This window comes from Bactrocera oleae, chromosome 3 (assembly GCF_042242935.1).
Source record: "Bactrocera oleae isolate idBacOlea1 chromosome 3, idBacOlea1, whole genome shotgun sequence".
NCBI lineage: Eukaryota > Metazoa > Arthropoda > Insecta > Diptera > Tephritidae > Bactrocera > Bactrocera oleae.
Window position 1 is genome coordinate 25,178,203 of NC_091537.1, and position 23,436 is coordinate 25,201,638.

Consider the following 23,436-nt stretch of genomic DNA (forward strand, 5'->3'; position numbering starts at 1 on the left):
ACGCTAAAAACTAATCGGAAATTAAAGTAGATTGTATAGCACACATTTACAGTTTTATTTTTCTATATTGGTCAGTAATATTTTTAATACATGTTCAACGCCTCCACTTTTAGTAAACCATTTAATACTTCAAAGTTTAAACTTTCGAATACTCGTGGGAAATCTTTACGTTTGCTATCGATAAAATCTTAAAAACACAATAAACGCCCGCGAACGGAAAGCTGAAAAAATGTGTTTATATTGATTAAAATCAACGAAGCGCGCAAATGTTAAATTTAAAAAAAAACAGTAGCACAGTAGCGACGAGCTCTTAAAAAAAAAGAATGGTACGCAAACGCCTCCATTAAGCAGTCACAAATTCAACCTTTTTTGCTTATAAAAAAACAAAAACAAGAAAGAGCTAAGTTCGTGCAGCCAGATGTGCTCCCGCAATTTTTATGCCTAATACAAGACATGGGAAATATTTAGTTCCGGCTAGCAGCCAGACTTGGAGTTCAACATTCGTATTTTGCACCAAGTTTTGCCGCTTGTTTTCATTTTGAAATTAATTTATAGCATAAGGTACTCAAATACTCGGTTCATTATGGCTACTATCCGTTTCTAACAAAAAAGCATAAGATTTAGTTTAGTCAGATGCTGGCAAAAGTAGTGTACCAATAACTCACAAAGGTATCGATTAACAATATGCTAAGCAAAACATTTAATGTTTACATCCCGAACAGGGCGAACAGGGTATATTAAGTTGGCTACGAAGAAACCCCTGTAAATAGTGCTTGTATGGAAAACTTTTTCATTTGACGAGATATCTTCAGGAAATTTGGTATAGATTATTGTCTGATGCAAAGATTCAACCTTCGAGTAAGATACAGCTGGCATACAAACTGAACGATCGGGATCCAGTTCTTGTAAAAATCTTTTGTATTTGTGAAGGATATTATAAATTCGGTGTGACGACAGTTAATGTTGTTTTTTTGGTTTTTACTGGGATAGAACTAAATTTAATCGATATGTACGGCACAAAGTAAACAACGGGAACCGAATTCAAAACATTAGGCATAAGGAAAGGTGTGAACCGATTTCACATAGTTTTTTCTTCAAAGAACGTTTATAAGATAGAAGGCCAATCGGAAATCTGTTCGTCTTGTCCCGATTCACTTAAGATTAGAAACAACCGCAAAGTGAATAGAACAATTGTATACTATGCAAGATGTTTCCTTCGTATAAAACTGCTGATTAAGGCTCCTTTCCGGCCGGAGGATATTTAAAAAATATTCGAAGCGATAAAAGAATATTGAAGAAATGTATAATCTATACATGAATTGATATTGCACAACAGCTAGTTGCCCTTGTAATTTGCCTTATGCTATATAATTTTAGTCGTATCAAGCGATTTTTCGCAAGTTCATTTACTCACACCGCCGCACAAAAGAATATTTGAGTTCGTTGCTTGACCAAATGGGACCGATAACCTTAATAAAGAAAATGTATATTTTATTTGTTTACGTCTGTGTATTATTTAAATTAAATACTTTATGGCTTCTTTTTATCAGAGCTGCCATCGGCTTCTTTGTCTGCCTCAATTCACTTAGAAGATCGATGCGGCTGGCCTATGTGTCAAAGTTGCTGTCTTCAGAGCGCATTACTGTGTACTTTCTTTCTACTTATCTTCTTTTTTTTTCTACCCCATTTAAATGGATGTTGCTGTTGCTTCCTATTGTATTTCCGCCACTTCCGTACCTTCATATTATAAAACTCGGCAAATTTACTTGCTTTTGTCAAAACTTTTGTTGCTGTACCCCCAACAAAGCGAGCGTCTTCCACCATATTAAAATGTAATTTTTTAAGCTTAGCAGTCTCTTTTTTTGTACCTTTTTTTGTGTGTGGGCAGAGCACAGCCAAATGGAAATAAGTAGTGTTCTGCGGCAGTGTAGAATACCTCAAATACTCCCTACTGTGTAGTTGGCCGTCGTTGTGGCTGTTGCAACTTGTGATTACACAAACAATGCCTGTCACTGCGGCATAATACCATCTAAGTGAATACTTTAGGGAAAGCGGTCGCTTTGGTCGCCGTTTTGAAGCGCACTTCATTTTTCGCTGGCACTGCGCTTTTCATCTGATTTTGTTAGGAGATTATACCAGCATTGACATGAAATTTATTGTAAATTCTATATAATATGCGTAGTCTACATTTCAGATAGGCATTTTATTCTTGTATGCTGAAGTGGCGGCCCAAGTTGACAGAAATTCATTTATTTCTCGTTATTGGCACTTTGACATCTATCGCTGGTCTGGGTGTGTAGCTAGATAACGAGTTTGCATACATATTTGTAATAGCGGTAGTCTGAGTATAAAGTGATATCTTTGCAAAAATTATTAATGCAAAATTTATAAATGCGTGTCTAAACATTTTACTACACAAATCAGTTATTGACGATAATGATAATCAGTATTAAACATTAATGAGAATATACTTGATATTCTGCAGAATTGACTTAAAATAGAGTTCAACACAAAATGTGTTATGTGGAACTCAATTTGTCTATAATTATTTAGTTACTCGTACACAGTACTAGATAACCTAAACTGAAGTACTTTATCCTACAATTGTGCCGCATTAAGTCACTCGTATTTCAATTAGTTGTTGGAAAAGATTATTATTAGCTTTTTTGAAGCAAAATAATTATGTTAATGTAGTTTTAGTATTATTGCTGTTTTCTAAATTAACTTAGAGTTTTATGGGATATCGCTTACGGCGAATTAATTCAGCACACTATGACATTGCCATGATAAAAGTCGAGGAGTTGGGCTATGTCATACCCTTCAAAACCTTTCCGAAAGTCAATTTCTGTTACCTGGTTTCGTTGATAATACCGTCTATTTAATATCCCCTATCGATTTTATGTGAGTTTTCTATCGAAACTCTGCACTGGCCAATAAATCTCCGGATGTACGTTCCGGGTGGTTGTCGTTTTTAAATATTGTACAAAACTATTCTCCAAAATGATCTTTTAACATACGACTATCTAATACGATCTCAAGGTGGTCATAGTAAAGCAGACCCAGTGATAACGAATCGCGCTGAAATACTGTATTCTTACTAGAATTGCTTATGAACCACTATCAGAACCAAATACATTAAACTTGGATTAATCGCTCTATACTACCAATATCTGAAAGCCATTTTCGACTAGTTGAATTCTTGGTTTTAACAGTACTTTCCTTTTACGTGTATATTATGGTATACTATGAATTCGTTCTTACTTCGGTGATACCAATAAGTGGCAACTTATCTTGGTAATTAGTCCAGGTTCTTCGGCTATCGTTATTTGCGAATAATTAGCAAAAGTTTTATAGTGTTGAGTGCATGTAAGAAAGTATTTATAAAAAAATATTGTATATAAATATATATATTTCCAAAAATATTATCTTATATCCAACCACTCAAGGCACCTCAAACTTTAAACGGCCAAATGGCTTATCAAGCTAAAAAGCAATTAAAACAAATAAGTAAGTAAGGGCTAAGATCGGGTGTAACCTAATATAATAAAATAACAATCAAATTTGGTATCTTATTAGCTTATAGCATTGATCATAGACTCAATTAGTGGTCTCACCAAGTTTGGCTTCCCGAACTATTTATATTAAAATCAAGCATATTAACGAAAATGAAATATATGTGATATATACTCAACCAAAAGGGCTAAATTTAACATAAGGGGTGTATATGAGGAAGATATTAACCAGAAGATGGGAAATCAACATATTATATTATATTGGGAGTATAAAGTTTAGACCAAGATCTAGGCCATATCATATTCTGCTCTTATCCCTTTAATTTTATTAAAATATCACACACGGTGACCAATATAAACGCTTTAAAGCCAGATGAGAAGTGAAAATGGAAAATTAAAATCACTATTTCGGGTATTTTAGGAATAGGGGAAGATCTCGACTGATTGCATTTATTTTTGACATAACTCAAGTACATTTGGAATTTGGAACATGTTTTCAATTTAGAGAGATAACATACACATTGACCGATATATGCGGTATAAAGTCAACCAGAAGTTCGAAAATACTTATATTAGGTATACGGAGACTAGAGTATTAAACCGATTTTTCCCATTTTTGACGTAAAAACATATTGTTACTGGAGAAAGATTTTCCCCAAGTTTCAGTGTTTAAGATAACTCACATATTGACCCATATAGATGGTATAAAGTCAACCGGAATTTTTAAACTTCTTCTGTCACGTCCGATTGGTTCCCATAGTCTGATTTTATTCATTTTTAGCACCAGGACACATTATTACAAGAAAAACATGCCCTTTAAGTTTCGTTACTGATCTTAAAGGTTGACTGCTAGCTTCGGCGCTCAGGTCCACATATTTGGTATCAGGTGGTTTGATAAGTTATATTCCGATTTCTACCAAATTAATACGTTAGATGTCAAATTTTACGGACAAGTTTGTATAAAGTTATGTTTCGATAACACTGTTGATGTTAGATTTATATACTGCAAAATGAAGGAAATATGTATATGGAATTTAAAATTCTATTTATTAGGTTGATAGAATTGGAGATGGATTTCATGTCACCAACTCCAGTGAAAATCTTTCGTGCCATATATGATGTGAAATTTAATGATTTTGGCATAAGTCTATATATAAATTATTACGCATTTAGTAGTTTTCAACATAATCATTATATGAGCAGTGGGCATGGTTATAGTACGATTTCATTATAGCCATTTTAACCTTGTCAATTGGTTGAAATACGCACTTTTAAAAATTTTCAGCTCATGAGTGTAGTTTTATATCTTAATTTAGAGTTTAGCTATAGCACTTTATTTTTCGTTTAATGGAATTTTGTGGACGTGGAAATAGACTAATTACGCCCATCTGTAATGCCAACCTTCATTGGGTGCCATAATATTTGATACATATATTTATGTTATGTTTCATAAAGATATCTCAATTTTTACTCAAGTAATCGCTTGCACGGACTGACGGACGGACAATCTCTCGGATTATATATATACTTATATATAACTAAATATCTGTTTCGATTAATAATACAAACAACCTTTAGGTGAACAAAACTATTATACTCTGTAACAACATGTTGCGAGAGTATCATAATGCTCAGGTATCAAATATTGTGACCACATAAAATCCTGGCACGGTAATAGTTGTGATTATGGCGGAACAACATTAAAGTGGCTTATCCTCGTGGCTAACAATAAAGCAAACGCTTAAATTTGTCAGCAACACATACAAACGGACGTCGTGAAAATGTGATTGCTTTAAGAGCAGACGACAGGCGCCATTGTGATAAAAGTGCTGTGGTTACGAACATACAACAACGAAAACAAAATTAACATAAGACCGAAGAAAATATAAAAATAAAATCCAACAAAAACGCACTAAAGAGGTGAGAAGTGTTGGAATCTCGCGTCGACTACGTTTAGAGTTTATATGGAAAAGGGGAGATGGGCTTGTGCAAAGTTTGTTTAACAAAATTAAAACAATTACATACAGATGTGCTGTACGACGTCGAGGTAGCAACATGAAATGCCATACACATGAAGGGAAACTGTCAAAAATTTACAATATATGCAAGGCCTTTGCAGAGCAAGGGTGAAAACGAAGCGGGTAAAAGACACAGTACGCTGGCTTTCTTACCCTTTAAAGCCTACTCATGCAGTTCGGCTTTTTGAAAGTTGTTGCTGTCGTTCAGGTTGGCATTGCCATTGTTGACTTCTGTTGTCAATGTCAACGTGGCTGCAACTGTCACAGCACCGTTTATTGTTTTCCATTGTTGTTGTCATTTTTGTTTTGTAGTTATAGCTTGTTCTTTGCGTAGAGATGTTTTTGTGGTGTTACTGCACCATTACTGTTTGCAATTTCAAACGCAGTTACCAACAGCTGTTGCTCGTTGCAACAACTTTCAACTTGCAGAAAATCGCCCTTGTCATCACAAACGTCGTCAGTACATACCACTGTGTTCATCGTTGGAACTGGAGCGAGTGGCGGTGATGTTGATACTTTAATAGTTTTTATACTCTCGCCACATGTTGCACACAGTATAACAGTTTTATACGGTTCTTAGTAATACCTAAATATAGCCTAGATCCTATGTATGGTTATATGCCTCAAAATGACCTCAATAATGAGACAAAATAGCAGAAATATCTTTATGAAACTCCCTGAGGAATTTGACATTCCAGAAAGACAAAAACAATGTGATAAACGTTTACAAAATGGACCTAATTGAAAAAGTATGAAATGTTATGTCAGTCACCAATTCAGCAACAAAATTTAAATTCCATATAGGGAAACCAGTGGATTATGGGTGTGACCCCACCCAGCCTTAGACAAATTTTCGCGTCTCACTTACTGTTTGAGCATCTTTAACCAAAACTGGTTCTTATATCTTATAAAACCTGGAATACTACCAATAAAATGCTTCAACAATTTGATTTTGTTGCAAAATATCTGTAATTTTTACCTGTCTTTAGCCTTCGTATTTATTATAATAATTTTCAACTTTTGTTTGGCTCTTATTCATAAACCGGTTAGTGAAGGAGATACTTGTATATCAAATTTCAATTGAGGGAGAATTTTTCTCTGCTCGCCTGTGCTCTAGTTTGTCGAATATGAAATAAATATTTTTGTGTATAAAAAATATTGAGAATGGTTCTAAATGATAGTACTTCTTATAACATATATTTGATGAACTGGAAATGATAACTATTACAAAATTACAAGAGTACTGAATTTTCGACTTCACACAAATTTAGGCGTTCCTTACTTGTTTATCCTTTCCTTCACGACAGTCAATCCATAGAGAGCACTGATACTCATATAAATGTACGCATACTATATAAAAATTTATTTATATATAATTTCTAAGTACACTTGCTAGTTGTTTTTACACAAGAATGTTAATCTCTGAGAATAAGCGCTTTTGCAAATATTAAGAATTGGGTTGCAGACTGTCCCTTCATGAGAAAACAAGTGCATATAATTCAAGTGCTTTGTACTTTTCTAACAACAACAAAGCAGATCAGTATAATGTGAGAATACATGCTGCATATACCTTCAAGGTTAAAATTTCCCGATCTGGTTGCATTACATTTACATCCCTTTGATAAATAAATTTAGAGACCACCTCGTTTTGAGTTGGTAAATAATACACAGATTAAAATTTGAGGAATGTACTGCAACCAGTGGTATATTGTGCCCTCTCCTGTTATCACAATATTTCGTTTAACCAAGTTAAATGAAAGAGGCTTAGTAAAGCCTCTACGTTAATGGTTGTAATATATTTTCTTATCTGATTCATTTGCCCGATAGCCTGACTCCATCTTCTTGTGATTGCGGAGCAAGCCCAGAATATGTGCTCTGGGACCTCTGCTCTTAGGTTATCTGTATACAATCGTACAAGCTGCTTTAATTTGTTTCTGGGAAGAGCAACGAGTTTCTTGAACCGTTTTGTATCGGACTCTCCCAGAACCAGCCGTAACTCCTTTTGTGAAGTGTGGACGCTCACGGTGGGCTAATACCATTTCTCAATGATGGAGTCTTCCCGTTCACTTTTGCAGACCAGTGAGACTTTGGATTCCTTTTTAAAGTAAATTCTTTTGGTAATATCGTCACTAGGGAAGAGTGCTAATGAAATGATACTCTGTTTCTGAGTGCTTATTACTGTGTCCTGCTGACAGCGGAGCTAAAGTTTCTTGGAGAGTAATATTATATTCACAGTTAGAGAGGAGAAGTAGGTATTCCTGAAAGAGAGAGGACACACAAACATGGCTAAATCGCTGATCATATTGTATATATACTTTATAGGGTCTTTATTTTGTGTGTTACAAACATCGCGGCAAACTTAATATATTCCATTCAAGGTATAATTATTAATTAAGATAAAACCGCACACGATATAGAATTTTAAAGTCACCAGTCTAGTAATATCAATTGATTTTCCCAAAAAACAGCTTCACTCAAGCATTGCAACACCTACGTAATTCGGAATCCACAAGTACTACCTATAAATATTTTAAGCTATTTTGTACACAAAAATATGTTTACAATGAAGTCGAGGATAATGGTAATTTCCTAAAAGGAAAATAAAATATCCTTTATTTTATTATCACCATTAAATTACTTCCAATACACCTGAAGTGCTGAGGAGGAATTGACGCTTAAAAATGGTGCCATTTTTACCAACCTAATGAAGGGTTTTTTCGTGATGTCTAAGATGACGCGCCGACTTTCTAAGACAGTCTCAATGCACGACTGAATCATAAGCTGTTGACAGTGTGAAAAGTTGACTACTTAAAAGTAGGCTGCTTAGTAAGGTAAAGATACCACCAAGCTACTAGTGTAAGTAAGCTTACTTCTTGCTTTTACCAATGTTCCTATTAGTTTCCTTCTGATCTTTCTGTCTTTCTTTTGTGCTCATTAAGATTTCTTTTGCTTCGCCGACGTTGCGCATTTCACTGATGGTTGCGCATTCAAAAGCAATTTTTGCTGCATTCGCATTGCCCATAATGGCACGTTTATCGGCGTACTCATCTAAAAGGTGCATTAAAGCTGTTTCGCATACACTTCTCCACATTCATATAAGCTCATACATGCTATTTATTGGTATACATTCAGAACAGTATTAGGGTCAGCATACCTGCAATAGAAGTCGAACATCCAAAAAACGTTTTACTGAAATTTGGAGGAAGAACTCAATTGATAAACACCTGGTCATTCCCTAAATAGGCTCTGAGTTTTAGTATTACCTGAGTGAGCCTCGATTTAGATATCAAAATTAATTGTTGGCTTTTTATAAAAACTTAGCATCTCAAGAACACTTCTAATTGTTTTCAACAAAACCGTTAAATGGGGAGTGGGCGGGGTTATAATCCGAATTCCTTCATTTTCACAGAATAGATAGGGATGACAGGAATTCTTTTTCAAAGCGAACTTGGTGATTCAGTATATATTACATTAATTTATTAGAGGGCGGAAACTTTTAAAAAAAAATTTCAACTAATGCAATTCGTTGTACTAAATAAAAGCCTTGTATCATTTTGTAGAGCTTAAGTAGGGCACTTCATAGGTTTTCGATTAATGGTGGTTTGTGAGCGTGACAGTGTTCCAATGGGACCAAATTTCATCAAAATATCAAAATATGTTTACTCAAGTTATCGCTTGCACGGACGAACAGACAGATAGTCACTCGAAATTCATTCCAACATAAGTTATATGTATTTAAAAAAAAGGGATTGCCCTTTTGGAGCCCTCTAAAAGATTGGTGCAGATCGCCCTTCAGAATTGTGATTTTCAACCAAAGTAATTTATTTCCGAAAAGTTTTACGAATTTAATTTACAAGTATAAGGCTAGCTGACCTGTCGACCTTGGTATCATGTAATTACTTGTAGTGATAATAACCCATTTGATAACTGCAAGCATTTTTCCTTTTTGGTATGGCTGAAGTTTCGATTCGGGTTTGTTTTATGTATTTTAATATCTTTCTAAAGTTATATTATTACTAAAAAGCGTTTGGCCTATTTATGAAAGAAAGAAATATGGGTTGATTATTTTTCTCCAACTAGAGTAATGCATTTTGTCTTCTAGTATTTCGATACCATGCAAGGCATGTTTAGAGTATGCCAGAAAGAAAATAGGAAGCAATGTTTACCAGAACATGAATTCACGTTTTTCATTGTAAACAATGTCGTCCGACATATTAACTAATACCTCTGCTAACAATTAAAATATTTCCTAAAAAGTTGGTTCGCTTTTTAATCCTTTTATGGTGTAATCAGTTGACATCCACAACATCTAATTTTTGAAAAATCTTCAATGTCTCAAAAACCTTGGTGTCCGAATATTTGGCCCGAGCAGACTAATACTTGAATTTCGCCAGTTATTACAGGTATCTTTATACTCGTAAGCAGACACTGGTACACAGGCATCCACATTACAACTGGAATACTTAAGCAAAGGACACTGCTGCTGCTGTCGCCGTGCTCGTTGTTGTGCAGAAAAATTGTTTTCAATAAAAGTTTCGTTCCTTCTCGAATGGATAAACTTTAACGACACTCCGTGGACTAGATGCTCGCCAGCATGCTGTTGGGCTGAGGTGCAGTAAAAATTGATATACATTTTTCCGTGCGGAGGTCAGTGGTTTTGTTAACCTATTTTAATTTGTTGTGTATGGCTTTGGTGTTACTTTTTTCATTTTGTGTTTTAATTTTTGCTTTTTTTGTCTTTGATTTCGCCCTGGTTGCTGCATGTTGCTCGGTTGTTGAACAAACAAATATACAACTTTCTCGCCCACTGAACAAAAAACAGTGACAATTGTAAACAAATGCAAACAACACCCACAACAAAAACAACAATAACATAAAAATAGTGAATTCACGAAAAAGCATTAAAAAACAATATCTCCAAACAGGAGTTGAGCGGGCATTTAATTGCCTGTCTCGTTTGCTTATTCTACTACCGCTGCCAATGTCTAATAGGAGCTGAGCGGGTAGGTATTTAAATTGATGGGTGTGCAAATTAGTGGAGCCGTGAGCGCTTGATGCGGGTTGTGGAGACCCTCTTTTGCCGCTTAACTAATTAATTTAATTAGTTTGCATTGCAAATATTGCAAATGGGAGCACAAATGTTTTTGGTCCCATAATGATACCAGCCATTTTCGCCGTTAGCTTGGTTACCAACAAAAAATCGCAAACGTCGCAGAGTTCACTTTTTGTAGATAGCAAAAATATAAAACTAATTTAAAATAGTTTTTACTACACCCCTTGTTATCCTTGGTATTTCAAATGGTTTCACCACCGTTGTTTTTCTTCATACTATTATTTGACACTTTATTGGACGAGGCATACAATGTCCCTGACGGCGTGCCAGTAAAAACAAAGCGGAAGACTGCTGTCCTGCTATCAACTGCGGTTCGAAGTTTGTTAGAGACATTTTCCTGCAGACACTTTCAATTGCGCTACCTCCTCGTTCGCCTTCTATTAATGCGGAGAGCAGTTTGCTCGTAAATTTCACTACCATCTGGCCGCGAAGCTTACTGATGCGGTCATGTAAACACTTGAAAATTACTATTTTATGAATTGTTGTTAGTTAACCCGTAAATGATAAGAAAAGTACATACCTATGTATTCAGATTGGAAAAATATAGAACACTACTAAAACTTAGCTTAGACGGGATGAGCTATACATTATGTTAAGCATAGTAGAGAGTGACATACATCCATTCCTTCAAATAACGTAAATTTGTGGGCTAGACAGTAGTGCAAACAGGGACACAGGGATGTCCTACTCAATTCAGGATGAAAGCGTCTAAAAATTTGCGTTTTATATAACATTGTACATCGTCACTTTTGGGTATTTAAATCAGCCGGTTTTTAAACTTTCAATCTATATATGTATACATATAAAAGAGAAAGATACATTTTGTATGCATGTTCCTTATAAACTCCGAAACGGCTTGACCAATTTTAATGAAATTTTAGGGCGATCTTCGGAATGGCCCATAGAGTGTTCCTGTAAAGTTGGGTGGCATGTTTTTCAATATTCTTAAATTAATTATGGATGCGTATACTTATTTAGATTTTTAAATACACGTACGCTGACGCTTACTTCTCCTTACCCCGCGCAAATAATATTTTAAACTCTTCACTTTTGCTCTCAACAATTAGAACTAAGCAGTTGAACGATCGTAGGCAAGCAGGGGTCAGGGACGAAATGCCACATATTTACTTTAGATAATATTTTTATCAATCGATTTAAATTAGTATAAATTAATGTTGATTTTTAGTTTTACGTAAATATTATCGTATTACGTAAATATGTTCTAAGATATCAGTATTTTCCAATAGAAATTAAGCTTAACAATCAGGCAAGGGCAAAACCTTAGCATGTGTTAAAAGAGCGTAAGTGATCATATACGTATACACCCGGATTGTCCCTAACACGCACAAACGAAGAGCGTAAAACGAGTATTTATGCTGGAAACAGTCAGCGACGCAAAACCGTAGACCGAATTAGCTGATACGACCTATCTTATGAGAGCGCAATGTAAATGAACACTAACCAATTCTTCTATCGTCCGCTTTTACAGACTGTAGGATATCCGCAAAAACGAGTTAGCTGATTGCTCTCTTGCAACGCAGGGTTGCCAGTCTCGATATTTTGTAGTAATGAAGAAATAATCTTGAATATATTTGAAATATTCTTAAACTAACTCAAAATTCCAGTCGAATATATTTATTTAAGGATTTTTATTTATTTTGAACAGTTGGATTTTAGTTTCGAGCTTTTACATTCTGAAAAATTATAACAAAAAACTAAATGTGTGCAAAGCCATGTATACAAATTGAGATATGGCAATATTGACAAATGAAAACAATCGTCAAAAGAAATTTAAAAGTAAACACAAATTCCTTTTGAAGAGAATAATATAAATTTATTTCAAAATATGGAAGACGAAAATTGTATGTATTTGGTCGAAAGGAGCTTTATGACAATAGTAGTCCCTACTATAGATTTTTGTTAAAGAAGGACAAGTTGTGAGAACAAATCGGAAAGGAGATGCACACAAGTTTTTTTTTTTGTGTATAGTAGGGGGAAGCATCGAAAGCCGAAGTGCGGAACTTTAATCCGCTCAATCTAACCTACTCCCAACTCATGTCTCTCCCACGGAACCACTTCATGGGAGAGAAAAGGACATTTAAGCCTCCTCTACGGTACGGACTGACTGACTCCTAATTTGTTGTAAGTATCTGAGTATCTCAGTTTTGTCATAATTAGAACTGCCGCTTCGCTGACAGCTTTCCATTTATCAGAGGACTGACACATATATGCTGTCAAAGTTTCCACCGTTAGACTACCGTCAAATGTAGATTTTATCTTTTTCCTAATATTTAAAAAACGGGGGCATTAAAAAAATACGTGCTCAGAGTCTTCTATGCACTCTATACACGTTGGACAATACGGACTAACATCATTCTGAATTTTGAAGAGATACTTTCTAAAGCATCCATGCCCACTCAGTATTTGGGTTAGGTAGAAATTCAGGTCCCTATTTCGTCTGTCTATCCACGAATGAATGTCCGGAATCAGTCTGTGGATCCATCGTCCTTTAGATGAAGTTTGCCACCACTGCTGCCACATTGTTAGGCTGTTGGTTCTCTCCTTTTTTTCAACTTTTGAAGACGGCACTGAAAGCTAGTACAGACGCGCGAATTCGTCCCCCTATGCACTGCGTTTATTGATCTAGCATATGATTTTATATTATATCTAGCGCTTGTATTTATATTGGTGCTGTATATAATATCACGGAACTCATTGCTTTTGCTATTAAAAACCGCCGGCTGGAACGCACGCAGACTTTATTGGCCATCATTCTCGATAGGGCGTTATAAATTTTGTTTGCTTTACCGAAAGTATACGCCAGGTGTTCCTTAAATTTAAATTTGGAGTCTAGTTGCGGAGTTGAACGCATTCCTCACGTCCAGAGTAATTAGCGTGCAATACTTTTTTGTGCCACCTTTCCATCTTTTGCCACTTACTGCACATTTCACAGTATCACGACTTCTCTTAGGGCGTCAATAGTGGACCACTTCTTTATAAAGCCGTATTGTCTTTCTGATAATCAGCCGGCTTTTTGGATAGCTATCGTACACTGTACCAATCGTGTCGAGCATGCACAATGGTCGATATGATGAAGGTTTGCCCGGTGGCTTTTTTGGCTTTAGAAGTAGTACAAAACGCTGTATAATCCAGCGGTCGGGAACACCTCTTCTATTATACACGTGTTGTACATTTTTGCAAACGAACTGGTATTTATAGTCATGTCGTCCTTTAGGGCGCTGTTGGGTATGTCATCTATTACATGCGCTTTGTTGTTTCTTATTTTTTTAGCTATGGTCAATATTTCATCTTCAGTGACCAACAATGGTGGTTCTGCAGCATTGTTTCGTGGCTTAGCGTATGAGATAGGGTGGTGTGTCGGAAATAATGATCCGACTACTCTTCACAAAGAATGCGCTTTTAGGCTGCTAGGACTTTTTAAATTTGGACATGGAAATTTTATACGCAGTTCCCCATGGGTCTATGTTCGCTTCATTACAGAGCTTTTCGAAACTGTTTCTTTTGCTGCGGGTAATCGCTGACTTCAGGAGCTTCTTGTGCCTTTTAAACGTTTCCCTGAACTCAATTTCGTTTAAACCACTCTGGTTACGCTGTAGGCGACATCTGGATGAGTGACAAAGTTTCCTGAGCGTGGATTTTTGTTCGTTCCACCAATATACTGGCCTTCGTTTATTACGGTGTGTTGACCATATTAGCAGAGTGATCGCTATTTGTGTAGATGTCTCACACCTCCCACTTAATGTGTCTGCTCAGAGTGTCATTAGTAAACATTAGGTCTATTAAAGAACCTTTATTTCCCTTTTTGTAGGAATTTTTCGTGTCGCTATTCATTAACGTGGACAGTTCCAGGAGAAAGTCATCAAAGTTCCACAACGCGTGCAAAGAGAAGGCGTGTCAGTCGGGTTGCAACATTTTTGTGCCATATGTCCAAGGTTGAAACACTTAAAACAACTCGGTATAGGCAAGTATTCCCGGAGACGACAGATCGACCACCCTATCCTAATTTTGTCCAGTTTTAGTGCAGCCTTGGCATTCTGAGCACGCAGGCATACAAGAGTGGGACATTAAGAGTTTTTTTTCATACTTTTGACGCTTGTTTTTTCCAGGTTTTGGATCCCACACTCCTTTTGTAGTGCCTCGCAGATTTCTTCACGAGTTGTAATTTCGTCTAGGTCCTTACACACTATTGTAACGTTGTGGGATTTTGGTTGTATCACCGCCATTTCACCCACCGCTCCCTCTAAGACGCTTTGGAACGATTTGGCTTTCTTGTCTGCCTGATTTTTTCATTCAATCAGTAGGTATCCTTTCATAGTTTTCCGTATGTAGGTCACGCCCAACCCTTCAAGACCGCTGTCGCTTTTTATTTTCCGCAGAATGTCAGCATATGACGCGCCCTTCTTTTTGGTTATTATGATGGCGTCCGGTTTAGTTCTTATTTTTTTCTGTTGTTGGCTGCACTTTTTCAACAGCTTTTTTTTTGGTTTTTTTGTGGGGGTAAGTACAACGAAGTCTCCCGCAGCCGTTTAGGGGTATTTATCTCTTTATAAATGGAAGACGCTTGGGTTGCTTTCCCAACCATGAGTTTTTTCGGTTTATTCTGCAGTTTCTCGGCTTTGTTATACAGGCTCAATATGCTACTCAGTAGATCTCGCACAGCTTGGTTAACGTGCCTTTGACCAGCCATTATATTTTCCAACTCTTTTAGTTTACTACCCAGTTTTTTTAAATAATCAGAAGTTTCACTATTTTTCTTCAGCCTGGTCAGTAATTTTACTATTAAACGTTTATCCAACAGCGGTGGATTTCTCATTTCTTCCATTAGGTGGTGTTCTCAAAATTTTGAAACTCCTCCGAAAAGGATTCTCTGGTGTACGCCCCATATTATTCTCAGAGGTCATACCTCAGCCTTAGAACACTTTAGGTACACCTGTCAATGGGTATGTTTAAACCCTAACGCTAAAACCTTACTTACGGTTTGAATGGTTGGCAACGCCACAACCAAAAGCAAAACGAAATGGAGAAAACGAGGCGGGGAACAGCTGTTTAATCAAAACAAAATGGTAGATTGATAAAGTCCACGTTTTATGTGAATAACAGCGAAAGATTAAGGGAAATGGTAAATATAACTAAAAATTAAAAAAATTCTTTTAAACAAAGAAGAAGGTAAATGCAAATGATTGGGGAAACTTTAGAAAACCATCCCACGATTTCAGGTTTAAGAGGGGTATGGTTGGATAGAGTAGATTCTCCAGATCACGAATATATATAAATATTGGAAAGATATTTGCATTTTAAGTTGAAAATTTCTCAAATTTTATCTTACAACTTTTCATGTTATGGTTAACTTTTCTTTTGTATTATGCACTTATTATACACTAACACTTCACTGCAATGTTTCTACTAATTTATTTTATACTAATTATTTAAATATTTGCTTTAAGCTAGCATATTATTTTTACACAATTTTCGTTATATGCACAATAACAAATGGGTTCCATGTTGACCGATAACAAGTGTTGCCATATCCAAACGAATGAAAGCAATCAAAATAAATAAAAAACCCAATTACCCTCTTCAAAATATTATGAACTAAATTTTCCATTTTAATTAAAGAAAAAATGTTTTATGGCTTATGCGTATGTTTTACTGCATCTAATAATTTCAGAAATGGATCCTGATGCTGATTTGCTATGTTTTTACGCCATATGTTTTCATATATCAAATTTGAAAAATCTTCACTGTTATTATAATTATCCTTAATTAAAATCCGTTTGATAACGCGCCACTAGGACTCTATTCTTTGCGTATGTGTTCCATCCTCGGCAACAAACGGATTGTCTGGGTCGCTATGATTAACGCGTCGGTGCTCATACCCGTGACTGGACAGGCAGTCGTACGCCTTCCAACATTCAGTACGTATTATGGTTCCTTGTGCAACGTGTCTCTGAATTAAGTGTATGTGCACTTCAGCAGACCCCACATTTTCAGGACACATTTCCAGCCGAAGGTCGTCACTCCCATCCGCTACCATCCCTAGAACCCAGTGGCCTTCCACTCTCCGTCCTTAAATAGAAAAAAATTAAAAATAAAATAATATGAAAAATAAACAAAAATAAGTAATAATTATTATTACCTTTGTTATATTTTCGTTTCCCGAATTCGCTCTCGTCTATTTGAACAATTTTACCTGGGCCGCCAATTTTACCTACCGCTGCCTGGTGATCAACCTGGTATAAAACTACCGCTTCGTGGAAGTAATTGTACCAGTCACATATGGTAGCGCTGGATAAAATCGGCTCCCTACTAAAACTGTTCTTTCGCACATCCGCATGCGACCAGTGCGATGCAAACGCATACATTAAATAAACAATTTGAGCCAGTGGTATTTTATCGTTTTCGAACCATGTCCCATTCGACCTCGACACCGCAGTTCGTTTACTGCAGGCACCTTTCTGGCATCGAAATACGCCAACCGTGCTGTTATCGGATATCGATACCAACAGAGGTATGCTATGCGTACGGCATACTTTGCTTTATAATAAGCCCTTCTCGTCTGCAAACGATAACCATTTCTCACTAGTGTCGAAATTTTGGATTATTTTAGCGAAATTCCACATTTCCTTGATTTCGGACACTGTGAGAACATTGGTTTTTATTACCACACCACGCCTGGTTGACGGTTCGTTAAAATCTATTTAAAAGTCTTAAGTAATATTTGTAACAATTTTAAGTTTATAATAACATACCTGATGAACTTGCACTAATTTTTTTCAAAAATTATCACAAAAAATATAAAAACTTGCGGAATAACTTTTATGCACAATATTTACCAATTCAATTTGAATATGAAAATAATGACAAAACGGACCAAAAAGGAAACGGTACCTTGTTCAGTTAAGAAGAAAATTCCGTTATAAGAATTGAAGTTTAAAGAGAGTTACATACCCTCTTTGACATTACTTTTTTTTGGTTAGATTTCCTATTTGCACTGTCGGCCTTCGTTCGCGCTTCAAAAAAATAACCCTGGTCGGTCCAATACCATATTTTGTCAAGAGAAGGGAATGAACAAAATTATGGTTCATGTATTTGGGGTATACTCTACTTATATTATTCACTTTAATTCGTTTACAAAATATAAATATATATATATATATATATATTATATAATAGATATGGCAACACTTGTTATCTGTCAACATGGAACCCATTTGTTATTGTGCATATAACGAAAATTGTGTAAAAATAAAATGCTTATTTAAAGCAAATATTTAAATAATTAATATAAAATGAATACGGTTACTGTATAATATGTGCATAATACAAAAGAAAAGTTAACCATAAATCGAGAAATTGTAAGATAAAATTTGTGAAAGTTTCAACTTAAAATGCAAATATCTATATATATATAATATATATATATACTTGTATATTCGTGATCTGGAGTATCTCCTCTATCCAACCATATCCATCTGAATTGGTGGGATGGTATACTAAAGCCGACCCAAATGATTTTTTATATAATACAAATTTGTACTTATCTATTTATTTAGGTTAAATCCACGTAAAACGGCGAAAAGCAGTCACGCTATGCCAGGAATGTTAGAAGTAGCTTTCGAGGTCCAGCAGGAGCCAGAGTAGATCGTAAACATTTTTTTTTAAGTTAATTTAAATATTTGTGTCATTAGTATAAATTTTTATGTAATAGTCAATGTGTTTGTTTTGAAGTGAGTTAATTTATTTTTCTATTTTTAATAGTTAATTTAATTATTTATGTCTCTATTATTACTTTTTATTTAATAGTATTTCTATATATGTATGTGATATTTATGTTTTAAAATAAATAAAGAAAAAATAAAGCATTAAATTCAAGAAGTAATGAGTAAGTGATTTTTTAATACTATTATGCATATGGTCCACCTATCGCAATGTCTATGTTGTCCTGGTATGGTAAAGATCATTCATTGATAAAAGAGGTTGCGAGCCTGTCTGGTATGTTAAACGCATTTGAAAGACCTCTATGCACTGAAGTTCGCCAATCACCTACTTGAAAATTCTATCTCGTTCTACTAGATCCACAAAGTTTTCCGGCCAGTACCAACGATCGTGATCGTTTAACATTATAAAATTATGCAAAGTTATGCAAGCCAACACTATTTTTTCAGGATTACATTCAATCGTTTCTCAAAATTCTCCATCGAGCAGTCAATATTCCAAACGAATTTTCTATAACTCTGCGAGTGCGTGACGGTCGGATTTAATTCGAAATAAGGGCGCATTAAATTACTCCGTAACGGGAATGCAGCATCTCCAACGAAACAGTGTGGAAAAGTGTGGCAAAGGTAGAGAGTGTTCCATTCACGCAAGACCAAATGGAGTATATTAAAAAATTCCTATATAAATACTTACTAATGGAAGTTCATTATACTCGTATAGAATAGAATTTTGTAGACTGTACCAGCGTCACTTTGACTTCCATACCTGCCAATACTAACTGATGTGAACGTATATTACGCATCACATGCAGCTATCAAAACCATGCTATAGAACTTTTTATAATTGTAGAACATCGAATTGGATTTAGCCGAGTACTTAATAGTAACGTGCTGGTCAAGAATTGCACAGACACAAATCGGAATGTTCCACATATTAAAAAAATCTGTGATTTCCTTGAATTGAAACTCTGTTGGCTCGCTTATATTATATAAACTGGAGAAATCACACGTCTCTAGTCTTACTTAATTTATAACTCCATTCAATACTTCATTGCACCAATATTCTTTGTGACAAATAGCTAATAATAAATAATAAGAAAAGCACATCAAAGTAAGTATATGTATATTATTTTAGAATACACTACCAATCAACTTACAGCAACACCAACAATCCTTTCCTCGGGACCAATCCGCTGATTTGGCTTCTGTAATGATTTCCTTACTAAGTTCAGAAGCAAGTGAAATACCTCTGGGGGCACCCTTGTATGCAACAACAATTGTTTTGGTTGTGAAGAAAAGAGAACAACTGATTTCTACGTTGCCACTACGGGCATAACTTTTGACACATTTTGTTTAATACGGGCAGTAAATACGGAAAGGAGGAATGTCGGTGGCTGTTTGATGCATTATACACAGACTTTAGCAAAGCTTTCGATAAAGCAAATCTCTCGATTCTCATACATAAGCTTGATCTGCTGGGCTTTCAGCCAAGATTCCTTCAATGGGTAGCTTCCTATCTTTATAATAGAACACAACGAGTGATATTTGAGGATAGACCTTCAGATACAATTAATGTTTCTTCAGGTGTTCCGCAAGGTAGTCATCTTGGCCCGATTTTGTTCTTGTTGTTTATTAACGATATCTCTTCAGTAATAGAATTCTCAAAAATTTTATTATACGCTGACGACGTAAAGCTTTTTAAATCATACACTTCAACTGAAAAAAGGCGTCTGTTGCAAACAGACTTAAACAATTTGGTTGCATGGTGTGATAGAAATGATTTACCATTGAATTTCAATAAATGCAAGATGATGTGCTTTTCCCGTAGATCTGTGCACCACTCTTCTTATGTAATAAAACACCATATTCTAGAGCAAGTTTTTAATTATGTTGATTTGGGAGTTAATATGAACCCTAAGCTTAATTTTAGTCTTCATATTGACACCATGGTCTTGAAAGCAAAAGCTGTCCTCAGTTTTGTTAAACGTTGGTCTAAAGAATTTAGAGATCCGTATATTACTAAAACACTTTATACAACTTTGGTTAGACCTATATTGGAATATGGCTCTGTTGTATGGAACCCTAGCTACCAAATCCATTCTGACAAGTTAGAGTCTGTTCAAAAACAATTTTTACTTTTCGCCTAAGCGCATTTCCGATGGGATTCTAGGGTAAGTCTACCTCCATACACTAGTCGTTTAAAACTTATTAATTTAACTACACTTTCTAGTCGTAGGGAAATGCTTGGCATAATAATCTTAGTGAAAATTTTGAATGGAACAGTTTGCAGTTCTTTTCTTCTGTCTGAAATTAAATTTAATATCCCGCTTCGCCTTTCGAGGCAGTTTAGACCTTTACTGCTAAAATCCTGTAGATCAAATTTTGAACTAAACGAGCCATTCCGCCGTATAAGTCATGATTTTAATTCTCACTTTTCAAAATTAAAAATACTTTATTGTTTTCTCTTAATAAATGAAAATGTAACAATTTATTATATTGTAACTTTAAATCTTGGCTGTTGAAATTTTTGTTTCTGTAGCTGAGCAGTTTTAGATCTCAACACTTAAAAAACTCTCTTGCCTTTTCTGACTCGGCTAATTCCGCACGTATGCGGATTGCGCCCCTCGCTTCGGTTGGGCGGGAGGAGGGTAATCGTTGGGTTATTATTATTACGATGCGACAAAGCGACGATGAAGTCAGTTTGCAATCAGCAGTTGACTGAACTGGTTGGTTCGGACGGAGGTGTATGTATATTTTACGGATGAAACTAAATAAATTCTTCTGGGATAAAATTTCATATAGTCTCTTTATTAAATGCCAAATCGTCCAACTATAATCTAATCGCCACTTAACCTAAAATCATACTAGTTTTGATACATTACATACATTCATAGCACAAACAGCCACCGACATTCCTCCCTTCCGTCCGTCCGTCCGTCTGTATATATGCAAACTAGTCCCTCAGTTTTTAAGCTATCGCTCTGAAATTTGGCACCTGCCCTTTTCTCACCAAGAAGCTGCTCATTTGTCGGAACGGCCGATATCGGACCACTATAGCATATAGCTACCATACAAACTGAACAATCGGAATCAAGTGCTGCGTGGAAAACTCTTTCATTTGACGAGGGATCTTCACGAAATTAGGCATGAGTTATTAAATAAGGCAACAATGCTATCTCCGAAGAAATTGTAGATCGGATAACTATAGCATATAGCTGCTATACAAACTGAACGATCGGAGTAAAGTGCTTGTATGGAAATCTTTTTCATTTAACGAGGTATCTTCACGAAATTTGGCAAGAATATAATCGCCGAAAAAATTGTTTAGATCGGAACGCTATGTCATACAGCTATTATTATATATAAACGGAACGATCGGAGTAAAGTGTCTGCTTGGAAAAAAATTTTATTTTTTATTGCCGATTCACGAAATTAGATCTGAATCAAGTTATTGTAAGGATCCTTTGCACCTGTGAAGGGTATCAAGTTATTGTAAGGAACCTTTGTATCTGTGAAGGGTATTATAGCTTCGGTGCAACCGAAGTTAACGTTTTTTCTTGTTTTTGTTTTCATTTCACCAATCTTGTCATTGTTCTATTTGAATACACGATTTTTCACACATGTAGTTTTTATACTCTCGCAACCTGTTGCTACAGAGTATAATAGTTTTGTTCACCTAACGGTTGTTTGTATCACCTAAAACTAATCGAGTTAGATATAGGGTTATATATTATATATATAAATGATCAGGATGAAGAGACGAGTTGAAATCCGGGTGACTGTCTGTCCGTCCGTCCGTCCGTCCGTCCGTCCGTGCAAGCTCTAACTTGAGTAAAAATTGAGATATCTTTATGAAACTTGGTAGACATGTTTCTTGGTACCGTGAGACGGTTGGTATTGCAGATGGGCGTAATCGGACCACTGCCACGCCCACAAAACGCCATTTATCAAAAACAAATAACTTGCCATAACAAAGCTCCGCAATAAGATACAAGACTACACAGGATCACATTAGGAAGGGTCATCTGCAGTTAAAACTTTTTTTTAAAAAGTGGGCGTGGTCCAGCCTCTAATAGGTTTAATGTGCATATCTCCTAAACCGCTAATGCTATAATAACAAAATTCACTAGAAACAAATGCTTTTAGCACTTCTATTGACGGTGTGAAAACAGTTGAAATCGGGTGGCAACTCTGCCCACTCCCCATATAACGGTATTGTTAAAAACTACTAAAAGCGCGATAAATCAAGCACTAAACACGCCAGAGACATTAAATTTTATCTCTGAGATGGTATAAGATGACTTTATAGGAATCGCGTTCAAAATTAGACAGTGGGCGTGGCACAGCCCACTTTTAGGTGAAAACCCATATCTTGAGATCTGCTCAACCGATTTCATCCAAATTCGGTGCATAACGTTCTTTTCATGTTTCTATGTCATAGTGTGAAAATGGGCGAAATCGGACTACAACCACGCTTACTTCCCATGTAACACCATTTTCAATTCCATCTGATTCTTTCACTTTCCACTATGCAAATCAGGTAACAATGATTATATCGGGGTAAAACTTTGCGTGAATAATGCAATTAAAGTATGCCACCTTGCGGCCAAAAATTGTCTAAATCGAACCAAAACTGTTCAAACCCCTAAGTACTAAATATGTGGACCCCAGTGCCTGTAGTTGACCTTCTACCGAAAATATCAGTCAATCCACAAAGAAATCTCAAACGAGTATACCATTTGACTTTGCGAGAGTAAAAAATGTTCGGTTACATCCGAACTTACCCCTTCCTTAATTGTTAGTTATAATTTTTCATAATGTAAAAGCTCAAAACTAAAATCCAACTTTTAAATATAGTTTACCTAGTTATAGTGTGTTCGACTGAGATTTTGAGTTATTTTAAGAATATTTCAAATATACTACTAACAAGTAAGGAAGGGCTAAGCAAAATAAATGTGGTTAGAGATGTGTTCACTGACATGATGAAGGAGTGCGTGGATACAGTGAAAGGGTTTGCAGCCGTTCCCACAGAACACGAGGATGCAACGTCACTGTTA

At 35.7% G+C, this 23,436-nt stretch overlaps 2 pseudogenes; both read right to left on the reverse strand.

Moving 5' to 3' along the window:
• Positions 1–12,752: 12,752 nt before the first annotated feature.
• Positions 12,753–17,026, reverse strand: LOC118683119 (uncharacterized; annotated as a pseudogene).
• A 1,479-nt stretch (positions 17,027–18,505) lies between these two features.
• LOC138855915 (putative nuclease HARBI1) lies at positions 18,506–19,431 on the reverse strand (annotated as a pseudogene).
• Positions 19,432–23,436: the final 4,005 nt, after the last annotated feature.